The sequence below is a fragment of the Chiloscyllium plagiosum genome, chromosome 3, assembly GCF_004010195.1.
Source record: "Chiloscyllium plagiosum isolate BGI_BamShark_2017 chromosome 3, ASM401019v2, whole genome shotgun sequence".
Taxonomy (NCBI): Eukaryota; Metazoa; Chordata; class Chondrichthyes; order Orectolobiformes; family Hemiscylliidae; genus Chiloscyllium; species Chiloscyllium plagiosum.
This window is the reverse complement of record NC_057712.1, coordinates 39,640,672-39,653,831: the sequence shown is the minus strand read 5'-3', so window position 1 is coordinate 39,653,831 and position 13,160 is coordinate 39,640,672. Positions and strand designations below refer to the sequence as shown.

General features: G+C 44.8%; 1 protein-coding gene and 1 pseudogene across 2 annotated transcripts in view; one reads left to right on the top strand and one right to left on the bottom strand.

The window, feature by feature from the left end:
* The window catches only part of LOC122542620 (potassium voltage-gated channel subfamily KQT member 5-like), a 237,475-nt gene that overhangs the window by 67,195 nt on the left and 157,120 nt on the right, over positions 1 to 13,160 (top strand). The gene's annotated exons all lie outside the window — the stretch shown is intronic.
* On the bottom strand, positions 7,407 to 7,525 carry LOC122548697 (annotated as a pseudogene).

Sequence of the window (13,160 nt, the reverse complement as noted above, 5' to 3'; positions counted from 1 at the left end):
GCGGAGTGCTGTGATGTAGTATGCAGTGGGTGCGGAGTGCTGTGATGTAGTATGCAGTGGGTGCAGAGTGCTGTACTGTAGTATACAGTGGGTGCAGAGTGCTGTAATATAGTATACAGTGGGTGCAGAGTGCTGTAATATAGTATGCAGTGGGTGCAGAGTGCCCTGATGTTGTATACAGTAGACGCAGAGTGCTGTAATGTGGTGTACAGTGGGAGCAGAGTGCTGTAATGTACAATGGGTGCAAAGTGCTGTGATACAGTATATAGTGGTTGCAGAGTGCTGTAATGTAGTGCACAGTAGGTGCAGAGTGCTGTAATGTAGTGTAGAGAATGTGCAGACTGCTGTGTTGTAGTGTAGAGAGGGTGCAGAGTACTGTAATGTCGCGGGGGGGGATTGTGAAGACTGCAGTAATATGGTGTAGAGGGGGTGCAGAGTGCTGTAATATGGTGTAGAGTGACCGGGGCATGATTGAGTACCTGTGCTTTGTCATTTCTTCATATCAATGGTTATTTGGATAAATTGCTCTTATGGGAGTTTACTCTGATATCTCCAGGTGAATGCTACTCATTTGTTGATTCACGTTTTATCATTTCAGAATTGATTTAAACTCATTCTCAATGTTTGCAAAGTAACACTCCAGCAGGCTTGATCATAGTGTTTTCACTAACCTTTTCACCTCTATACTCAATGGAGTTTGGATACTCAGGCTAGATTTATTGTGCTGTTTGCACAAGAAAGTTATATTTTTATATAATATATACTTTGCAGTTCAGCTTTTGTGTATGAACCAGTCAGTGGCTAATGCAGTATCAGTATGACTATACCCAGTGGCAATCAACTCATCATCACAGCTCAGTAAACCTCATGATTTAGTCACAGTCAGAAAGTGTTCAGTGTTGGATTTGTTCCAAAGAAGTGCCAAGCTTCAGAGTCAAAATCACACTCGCTGCCAAAAGCGATAACAATTCCCAGAGATTACCAGACCTACATTGAGCAGAAGCAACATCCAACTTGATCAAACATCACGAGCTCCTCCAAATACTGCCAATCTGTACAGCCTATACCTACATAAGACCTATCACGCACTCCAGTATCTGGGGTCTGTGGCACTATCTTATTTTATATGCTGCTAAATGGAGACTGCACCTCACTATATTTGTTGGCACCATCCTCTTTAAGTGTGGGGATCTACTGGGCCTACAGAGGTTCAGGAAAACTCCTTGCTGGTTCAATTGGGGAGCCTCTGGAATTGAACCTCAAGTAGTTTGACACATGAGCAGCTCAGTGATATTGATATAGATACTGAGGAAGATGCTAGGTCTTACTCCTACGAGATACTAACCTGTTCTACCTCAAGTTTATTAAGACATAGAGTCATAGAGATATACAGCAGAGAAACAGATTCTTTTTGGTCCAACTTGTCCATGTCGACCACATATCCTCGTCTCATTTGCCAGCATTTGGCCCATATCCCTCTAAACACTCCCTATTCAGATACCCATCCAGATGCCTTTCAAATGCTGTAATTGAACCAACCTCCATCACTTCTTCTGATAGCTCATTCCATACACACACCACACTCTGGGTGAAAAGATTGCCTCTTAGGTCCCTTTTAAATCTTTCACTTCTCACCCAAAACCTATGCCCTCTAGTTCTGGACTCCCCCACCACTTGGAGAGGACCTTGTCTATTTATGTTAACTATGTCCCTCATGATTTTATAAACCTCTATAAGGTCACCCCTCAGCCTCCAATGCTCCAGGGAAAATAGCTCCAGTCTATTCAGCCTCTCCCTATAGCTCAAACCCTCCAAATCTGGCAACATCCTTGTGAATCTTTTCTGAACCCTTCCAAGTTTCACAACATCCTTCTTCCGTTTGGATCATTCCGCATGTGGTCACTGCCATTTGTCTTCCTTTCTCATTTTTAAAGTGCTGTAGTTTTGATCTTTTTCTTCCCCGAAGTTCCAAAACAATGCAACAGCTTATAATACAGTAATTACCACTCCTATAATTCAGCTCCAATGCTGAAAATACCTCAAAAAAGCAATAAGCTCTGACAGCCACAGATTTTTTCTGTCCTCCATCTTGAATTACCCAAGATCCATCATCAGTGTGGGTAGTGCTAAAGCCACACCTCAGTATTAATCTATTCAGTCCCATGCACAACATATCCCACTCCAATATTCTGGGGCTCCATAACACTGCCTAGTCCTATTTTTGGGAACGCTAATTCTCCTTCAATAATTCCCTCCTGATCTTCTGGTCTGTGGATCATCACACGCTAGATATAAAACTATAGTTGTGGATCTAGTGTCTACACATGTCCTGACATGTTGAGTTTCTATTGGATTCAAACTTGCAGCAAACAATTCTTTTGCTTCTCAGGATCTTCCACAGAAGTCTTGGATTGAGTTAGCGTTGGAATTTTGACCAGTCCTGAATTTCATTATCAGGGTGGTTATTCAGGAAATGTTAGTCAGTAAACTCCTATTGTAATTCCACACAACTGACACCCCCACCCCTATCCAATCTCCACTCAGCCCTCTCAACACTCCATATTCTGCCTCCAACCCTTGTCACTGGCCACTGCTCCCTCCCACCAACACCCGACTCTTTTCACCACCTGACTAACCTCTCTGCCTCTCTGATAACCCGCCTAGTCCCCGCACACAGCCAGCATCCACAGCAATGTACACGTGCAGTATTAGGCATGTCCTAATGTTCAGGAGACATAAGCTCAAATCCTTGCACAGCAAGTGGAAATCTGGAAAGTAAAGCTAGCCTTAGTGGTGGTAGCCATGGCAACTATCATTGGTTGTTGTCAAAATAAAACACCTGGTTCACTAATGCCCTTCCAAGAAGGAAATCTGCTGTCTTTACTTGGTCCTGGCTACATGTGACTCCAGACCTAGGGCAGACTATACACCAGTACCCAGGATAGTGTATACACACAGTACCCAGAAGAGTGTACACACCCAGTACCCAGGGCATTGTACACACACAGTACCCAGGACAGACTATACACACAGTACCCAGGACAGTGTACATAACCAGTACCCAGGATAGTGTGTACACACATACCAAGGGCAGTGCACACACACACTACGCAGGACAGTGTATTCACACAGTACCCAGGGCAGTGTACGCACACAGTAACCTGGGCAGTGTACGCACACAGTACCCAGGGCTGTGTACACACACAATACCCAGGACAGTGTACACACACAGTACCCTGGGCAGTGTACACACACAGTACCCAGAGCAGTGTACGCACTCAGTACCCAGGGCTGTGTACACACCCAGTACAATTCAGCATATATGCCAAATCCCAGGTTAATCTGTGCACCCACTTCCCAGAGCAGTACACCTATCTATTATCCAGGGCAATGTATACACCCAGCTCTCTGGAATACTAAATTAAACACTCTGAAGGAAGATCTCACCCGTTAATTTATCCTACTTTGAACAATAGTGTAAAAGTAATCCAACACTTCTATGCTGAGATGTGGTGGCAATTCTAATCATCCCAATATTTCTGGATGAAATTAGATGCTTCCCTCATAAGCACTGATAATTATTTTATAGCCTGACAATGTTTATCTGCCAGTGACTGACTGTAATGAATCTGGTCATCAGTGTTATTTCCAGGCTTGCCATTGTTCTGTGCCTTGTATTTAAGAAGCTGAAAACTGTCAGGGCACGTCTGCACTTTTTAAAAACAAAATGGCTCGTTCCTCAGCCAATTGCTGCTGCTCATGCCAAGGTGGGACATTCCGAAGCCAGGCCCAGCAGGTCAGAGCTCCTCGAGGATTGATCCCTCAATACTTCCCCAGTGAGAGTCAGCAGCCTCCCGCCAGCCGTGTTGCAACTGCTGGGGGGTAACACTGTGTTGCTACTCGCCCAGGTAAAGGCACTACAGGATTGCACAAGGCTGAGGAGCCCACTTTTCTTGTTGTAGTTGGATGCGTTCCTGTTATTGGATTAAGATACACATCAGAAAAACAGATTACCTCCTCCCTCAACTATTATGTCTCTGACTGGACTCAGAAAGGGGGTAGGTGGCACTGATGGAGGTCATCTCAGCTCAAAGAGTAGCACCTCCTCATCCAGAAAGGACATGCTGGATGTGTGGGCATGGAGCTTTACCGGGGTAGTCTCTGGGTGGTTGATTTGTTGGGTGGTGGCCCAGAGGATCGTGTGATAAGGTGTCTGATGGGGTGGGGAATGGTGGGTCCAGTTTAGTTTCGGGAAGTTGTCGTAGTGGAAGCATTACTTTATAAAGCACACTCCAACAACCAATCCAGTTACAAGGCCCTGAACTTGCCTCCTCTGTCCCTCCTGAGGTCGTCTCCTGATTGTGCACAATGGCCAAGTTAGGAACCTATAGCAGATGCGCAATGGTAGAATGACTGTCTCGGGATTCTGCTCCGAGAGGTTGCATGGCTCTCATTGAAGATCCGCTGCACTCATGTGGTAGGACAGTAGAAGAGACTATCAGCCTCATACATGGGGGATGTCCCTTGACCCCATCAACCAGCTGCGGATTCTTCTGGAAAGGCTAAAGGCAGTGGGCAGGGTCAACTGGCACAGGACGAATGCACTGTAGCTGTTGCCAGGATAGTGTGCATTGTCAAAGATCAGATTGTGGCCTATGAAATCAAAGCCCTTACATTTTCTGTAACTCTTAACCATTCACATGGAGAGCCCATAGAGCTACCTTGCTGCAAGTGACATAGGTCTGCACCATCTTACTTGAGTCATCCCGGATATTGCTCTTAAGTCAGGTGAAGGCAGAACTGCTCTCTGAAACCTCTTGGCAGGTAAAGGTTTCTATGTAAAATGCTCTTCCCACTTCACAGTTTCTTCTTTTTACAGACACTGCAGCTGCAGCCTCCATATGGGTCAGGTATTTCCCTTCTCCCTGACTGTGAGCATTGTGCCATAGAGGAACTACTGGCAATATGTCTCAAAGGAAGCAGCAGAGTGTCTGAAAGGGACCAGAACAAGCAATGTATCTTAAAGGAGCTGGCAATGTGTCTCAAAGGGACCCGGAATTTGTCTCAAAGTGATTAGCAATGTGCCTTATAAGGACCAGCAATCTGTCTTAAAGGGATATGCAATCTGTCTTAAAGTGGCCATAGCTTTGCCTTATAGGAACCAGCAAGTGTTTTATAGGGATGGAAAGGTATCATATAGTGACTAGCATTGTGTCTTATAGGCACCTGCAATGTGTCTTATAGGAACTAGCAAGGTGCCTTATGGGACTAACAATGTGTCTTATAATGACCTGCAATGTATCTTACAGGGACTGTGAAAAAACTGCACAGAGGCCAGTATTCCATCACCAAGTCACCCTTTATTTACATGTACAAGTGCGCTGGCTGTGGCCAGCCAACTCAGAGCCAGTCCATCAAGTGAGAAGATTCTGAATCTTCTGTTTCTTTTTTTTTCCCGTCACCAAGTTACCCTTTATTTACACGTGGAAAGCCCTTGACACTGATCCAACTCCTTCAAAGCTAGCTCTCAGAGTGAGCAGAATCTCTGACACTCCTGGTTTTTTTTTCCCTTTTCTTTAAAGTATACAAATCTTTATTCAATTTCCACTGCCAGAATCTCCTGTTTCTATCTATCTCCCAGGGCTCCCTGATTGACCCAGATTAACAATTCCAATCAAGGATCTCAATAGTTAATGAGATCCACCTGGTTCCAATCACAACATTCCGCCCCCCCCCCGCCCCACCCTCCAAGTCCGGGTCTTTCTCTGGGCGGCACGGTGGCACAGTGGTTAGCACTGGGTCGGTGCGGACTTGTTGGGCCGAAGGGCCTGTTTCCACACTGTAATCTAATCTAATCTAATCTTGGAGGTTTACCTGTGACATTTTCACCCCAGATCCTGTTCCGTTGATCCAGGCTCTGGTACTGCAGCATGTATTGGACTGTAACCCATTTCCTTGCATCTGGAGCATATCCCCTTCTTCCAGTGGTAACGGTGTTGAGGCTATATCCATCTCAGACTTTGAGGTTGCCTTGACACTTAATAGAGGGGGAGAACCTATGGTTTCTGCCAGGCTTTCTGCCTGTTCTGAGGAGCCAGAAATGTTTTTCTCCTGCCCGATTTGTGAGGCAACAGCTTTCAGGTGATCCAGATGTTTGTTCAGGAGTGTAACACCTACCTGAACTTTATAACTCATGGGACCTGACCTCACATCAACCATACCTCATGCCCATACAGGACCATTTCCATGGTTCTAGCACCAAACATCTCCCCCCTCAAAGTAAGTTGTCTCTCTCGCTTCGAGGAAGCACGTGGCCGGAATTGGCATTCCAGCTGCCATTTCACCCACCCCAAAGTCCGGGAATATTGGGTTTAACCTGGTGCGGAGTCTTCTCCCCATCAGCAACTCCTGGGTCTTTCACTAGGACTTCACTGAGGCAGCCATTTTCTAATTGAAAAATGTTGAGCCAATCTTGATGAATCTTTCTCAACCAATTCTGCCCCAATAGGTTTGGGCCCAAGCCTCTTACTGCCATCGTTGGTAACTCACTGGAGACTGGAATCAAAGTCATACCTTTACTGGAATCAAAATCATTTCCTCAGCCTGGCCGAGGTCTTAAGGCACACACTTAAGGCTTGGAGGCCTGAGCAAATTTTGTTAAAGATAGGTTCTGCAACCACAAGAACAGCTGCACTGGTATCGACCTCCATGAGAACTGGGCGACCATTTAAGTAAACATTAATTTTAATTGGTTCTGATCTGGCTGTTGCTAAGCAGTTAAATTGTACCAACCCACATGTAGGTGGACTTTCCAGTGAGTGCACTTATACCAGCCTATGAGTTTTCTTACTCAAGTCAGACCCTGTAAGACTCATTTGCTCTCTCAAGGTCGCATACCAGCAGCTATTACAATGGCTTACTGGCCCAGATCCTGAAGAACATTTTAGCCACTTGGCAAAGGCTCAGCTTTGTTGTGAGGTCTGCTGTGGACTGGCCTGGGGTCCTTCTGCTCAGGATATGCCCTACATGAGGTTCTGCAATTGCCAACACTCACGTGGTGTTCCCCAACCTCAGTCAGACAGGGGGTGAGGGTGTCCATTTTCATTGGGATGTTCTGTAGCTCCCATTGCAATGTGCTGCATTTTCTAATGGCAAAGCCAGTTGTGGTGCTTGTTTGAGGTCCAGTTGGGCTTCAACTAGTAGGTGCTTTTGCATGGTTACATTATTAATCCCTATCTTGGTTCCACTGAAATAACTGCACAGAGGCCAGTATCCTGTCACCCAGTCACCCTTTATTTACATGTACACAGTACACTGGCTCTAGCTAGCCAGCTCACAGTCAATCCCTCAAGTGAAGAGATTCTGAATCTCCTGTTTATATTTTTTTTCTCTCTCTTTTTTCCCCAAGCCTACTGCACTTGGTCTTCTCCGGCAGCCTCCCATCCAAGTACTAACCAGGCCTGAGTCTGCTTAGCTTCCGAGATCAGACAAGATCAGGCATTTTCAGACCAGTATGCCTGTAGGATCACCTGGTTACTTTTTTCCCTTTTCTTTTCCCCCACGTACTGCCGAACAGCTGCAGTGCTTATGTTTACCCCAGCACCCATGTCGTGTGTGTAGGCGTTGGACACAGTGAAGAACAACAAGTGCGTAAATCTTTATTCAATTTCCACCAAGAAGAAAGGAAATACCCGAGTGGCCAGTGACAAGCAGTGCCCTTCAAAGGGCAATGCTGTGTGATCAAAAAAAGTGAAGGGGTGGGCAGGAATTAAATCAAAATAGAGTTGGAAGGGGAAGTAAAACATTCCACTCCCTGTGTGCCCACCTCCCCCTGAACAGCTCAAGGATGTTGGTGGACACCGCATGCTCCTTCTCCAGGGACACCCGGGCTCAAACCCAAGGCAGGCAATTGGCCCTACTGACACCCTCCATGGCCCACCACCTGGACCTGTTTATGGCCAGTTTGACCAGGCCCGGGAGCAGGCTCATGAGGAGATTTCCTCACCTACATCCCCTCTTTGCACTGGGTGCTCAAAGGTCAGGAGTGTGGGACTGAAATGCAACCAAAAGCAGAGGAGAAGGTTTTTCAGAAAACTAAAAAGGGAGTGCAAATGCCCACGCCACATATATACATGGTCCACAGCACCACAGAACAAGCAATTGGGCTGGGAGATCTCTTGTTTATATCTATCATCCAGGGCTCCCTGATTAGCCCAGTTAACAACCCCAATCAAGGATCTCAGAGTCAACGAGATCTACCTGGTTCCAATCACTACAGACTGGTAATGTGTCTTAAAGGAACAGGCAATGTGACTTATAGGGAGAGGCAAGAAGTCTTATAGGTCAAGCAATGTATATTATAAGAACGTGCTATATGTCATATTGTGAGAAAAATTGTAACTTATAGTGGGAGAAATTGTGTCTTAAATGGTGCAAGAGAGGAGTGTAGGGAAGAGATGAAAGGAAAGGAGAGGCAAAGAGGAGGGGAGTGAAGGGAACTGGAGGTAGAAGGGAGAAAGGGTAAGGAAGAGAATGGAAGTGATGGGAAGTGGGGAGGTAGGGAAGAGAAGAGAAGGGAGGAAAATGGGAAGGAAGTAGAGGGCGGGTAATTGGATATATGATGGGAGCATAGGAGAGAAGGGAGTGTGGGTAAAATCATGAGAAATTAGAAAAGACATGGGAAGGGAAAGAGTTACTGCTTACTGATAGTTTACATGCTCTGTCACCAAGATACTTGCAATCAATATATTAAAACATGATTATTTTAAAATGTTGCTGTCCTGTACACACTTTAAAATGTCAACAGAATTACACTGATGAACAGGAGGAACATGCTACAATGGATTATATAAGGTGTAATTTTTGATGATGTAGTAGAAATTTGTGTTCACAGATTAAAATACTGTCAGCATTGAAATATTGTATGGGGTTTAAAATCCCTGGATTCTTGTTAGCTATTTCTTGCAATCAGTGGTTTTTCGAACAGCAATTTGTCTTTCTGACGTTGAGTTTTTAAAATGCAATGAAAGGAAAGGTAAAGTAAATAGCCTTCCATGAGCACTGTCACATGATCCAGGTATTCACTTTCAATTGTAAAAAAAACTTTCCAATCATCTTGAGTCAGAACTCCCACACTGGGTAAGCCCTTTACCACCTGTACAAAGCAGAAAGATCCTGGAACCAACTGCTGTTCCCCGTTTTGGTAACACATTTGAAGAATTAGTCATTAAAGAGAACAAAAAGCACAGAAACCAAAACTATTCCTATTCCCGGGTGTGTGGACTGGGTGGAGTTGAGGGAGAAGGTGTGTAAGTGAGTTGAAAGATAAGAACAAAGAGTTTAGAAATAGCAGGAACCACTTAGCTCCTCAAACCTGTTCCGTCATTCACTTAGACCATAGTTGATCTATAACCTAACTCCATACTCCTATCTCATCTCCTTAATATCTTTGTCTAACAAAAATCCATCAACTCTGTTGTAAGATCACAGGATGAGGGCTTTACTGGCCAAGCTAGCATTTATTACCATTCCCTAATTGCCCAGAGGACAATTAAATGATCAGCCATGTTAATGTGGGCCTGGAGTGAAATGTAGGTCAGACCAGGTAAGGACTGCAGTTTCAGTCCCTAGTGAACCAGGTGGGTTTTTCCTGACACTGGTTTCATGGTCATCATTAGACTCCTATTTTCTGATATTTATTGAATTCAAATTCCGCCATTAGATATGGCAGGATTCAATCCCAGGTGCCCAGAACATTACCAGGATGTCTGACTTAATAGGAGAAAGTGAGAACTGCAGACGCTGGAGATCAGAGTTGAGAGTGTGGTGCTGGAAAAGCACAGCAGGTCAGGCAGCATCCGAGGAGCAGCAGAATTGCCATTTCAGGCATAAACCCTTCATTAAGAAGGGCTGATGAAACCTGATGAAGGGCTTATGCCTGAAATGCCGATTCTCCTGCCCTTTGGATGCTGCCTGACCTGCTGTGTTTTTCCAGCACCACACTCTCGACTCTGTCTGGATTAATAGTTGAGTGATAATACCACTAGGCCATCACCTGCCCTTTGACCTAACACCAATTGTTGTGCATGGAAAAGCACTCCAAATTTCTTTTACCCTTTGTATGTCAATTGATCTCACTCTGAAATTTCTGACTCAGATTATTAGATCATGTCCACTAGACCAAAATTTCCTACTGTTTCTGTAGGATCTTGAAAACCTCAATTGAATTATCACTTAACCTTCTGAATTCCAAGAAATGCAGTTTGTTTGTTTGCTCCTTATAATTTACTGTTTAGATTTCAGGTATCATTGTGGAATCCACATGCATTCCCTCTAAGGTCAATATATTTGCCCCAGTGTGTGGTGTTCCAAATAGTTTCTACATAACGTCTAACAAGGGTTTTGAAAGACTGAAATATGATTTCTGCTCCTTTTATTCTGTTCTGTTCATAAATGCCAGTATTCTACAAGTCTTTTTGGTTATTTTCTGTATCAGTTCATGACATTGTAATGATCTATCTATCTGAAACCTCAAGTGTGTTCAGACTTGCCCACCTAGAATAGTTTTTTCTCTCCTTTTTAGGTCCAAACTGAGCAATTTCACATTTGCTTATATTGAAGTCCTTTTGCCACAGTCTTGGCCCATTCACTTCATCCATCAGAATTTCTGCTTTAAAAGCGAAGTATTGTGATTACTGGAAATCAGAAATAGAAATAGGAAATGCTGGAAAAACCCAGCAGATCTGGCAATGACTGTGAGGAAAGAAAGTGTTAACTTTTCAGATCCATTATGGCTCCTCTTTGGATATCTTTGTAATATTTCTTCTATGCTGCTTAAAAGTTTGCACGTTTGTCTCATCAGCAAAACTGGATACCGTCTTTGTGGCTTTCTATCCAATCATCTAGTTCGTTAAAAAATATAGTAAACTGTTGAAGCTACAACAAAGTTCCTAGTACTTTAATTGACCGCTCATGTCCTACCTATCTGTTCTCCCCACACTCTGTCTCAGCCAGTTTCCTAACCAGGTCATTAATTTAATTTCAATTCCATGAGCTCTGTCTATAACTAAAAGTCTCTTGTGAGGGTCTTCATCGATACCTCCTGAATGTTAATAGCAATAACAGCCAGAGATGTTCACTGGTTTTGTCAGCTTCTAAAATAGTTTAATCTACAAGATGTGACCTACTCTTTATGAATTCACACTTGTCCTTTATGAGAGTTGAAAAACATCAATGTGTTCTGTCACCCCAAGGCCTATTTACAGACTCTCGTAGTTTCCCCAACATCAGCAGGCGAACAGATTCACAATTCCCTCGATTCCCTGTGTCACCCTTCCTTCTTAAATAACAGGAAAACAGGTAGGCATGGTTGTTGCACAGGAATACCCCTGGTTCTGTGTCACAGCTGTAAGAGTGGACAGGGTGATAGGGTTGTGATTGCTGTCTGGATAGAAGACTCTCTCCAAGCCTGATGCTCCACATATGATCAAACAGGCAAACTACACCTTGACTGACTATTGCCCTTACACCTTCAATGCATCTCTCAGTTGAAGGAGTTGCTCCCACAGGACCACACACATAAGCTCACTCCACCATGGGGAGACCCACTATCCCTGACAAGCCATATCTTTCTGTTACTTTACATTCGTACAGAAGACAATGAAGATCCCATTTCTCGGTGTATCGAAGTTCTGCAGCCATGTGTGGCAGAGTGCAAGATGTTGGGTACTTCATGACTTCCAGTGACAAGTTCAACTGATCTAAGTATGTGGTCCAAATCAACAATGCTGCAGGTTGACAGGTAGCGTTTTAAAAAGTCAGCTACTGTGACTCCAAAATCCATTCAATTTCGCTCATAAATGAGTCTGAGGGGGTAACAGTTGGCACAAAACATTCATTACAAAACCTCAATGAAATGCTGAAACAGAGCTGCAACATATATTTAACATGTCAATAGCAGCGATTATAACTTGGGCTGTAGTGGTGGAGAGATGAGGCAGACATCACAAGGATCTATACTACACCATTAAAAGATGCCTGTGATACTGACCCCAACACCAGACACTGTCTGTGACACTGAACCCCAACACCAGGCACTGTCTGTGACACTGAACCCCAATACCAGTCACTGTCTGTGACACTGGCCCTGACACCAGGCACTGTCTGTGATACTGAGCCCCAACACCAGCCACTGTCTGTGATACTGGCCCTAACACCAGGCACTGTCTGTGATACTGGCCCTGACACCAGGCACTGTCTGTGATACTGGCCCTGACACCAGGAACTGTCTGTGATACTGGCCCTGACACCAGGAACTGTCTGTGATACTGAACCCCAACACCAGGAACTGTCTCTGATACTGAGCCCCAATACCAGTCACTGTCTGTGATACTGGCCCTGACACCAGGAACTGTCTGTGATACTGAACCCCAACACGGTGGCACAGTGGTTAGCACTGCTGCCTCACAGCGCCAGAGACCCGGGTTCAATTCCCGCCTCAGGCGACTGACTGTGTGGAGTTTGCACGTTCTCCCCGTGTCTGCGTGGGTTTCCTCCGGGTGCTCCGGTTTCCTCCCACATCACAAAGATGTGCAGGGTCAGGTGAATTGGCCATACTAAATTGCCCGTAGTGTTAGGTAAGGGGTAAATGTAGGGGTATGGGTGGGTTTCGCTTCGGCGGGTCGGTGTGGACTTGTTGGGCCGAAGGGCCTGTTTCCACACTGTAATCTAATCTAAAAAACCAGGAACTGTCTCTGATACTGAACCCCAACACCGCGCACTGCCTGTGATACTGAACCCCAACACCAGGCACTGCCTGTGATACTGAACCCCAACTCCAGTCACTGTCTGTTATAGTGTACATGACCATCACTGATCGGCATGGGGTACCAGGACTTTACCCCAACCAGACTCTGGCATTTTCGATTAATTAGAAGTTTCTTGAGATTTAGCCCAACCAGCATGTGACAATATTTGCTGTTATTAACAATTAAACCATGCATTTTCCTGCACCTTTTTGCTGCTGGGGTTGTTCTTTATGACAGCTACAGGTAAACACGACATACAAATTGTCATTTCAAAATGCTGCAACACCAGTGACTCCAGAGTCAAGTATCTACATGTCTAGCTGATATTCTGGACTTTACCTGACCATGTTTCAG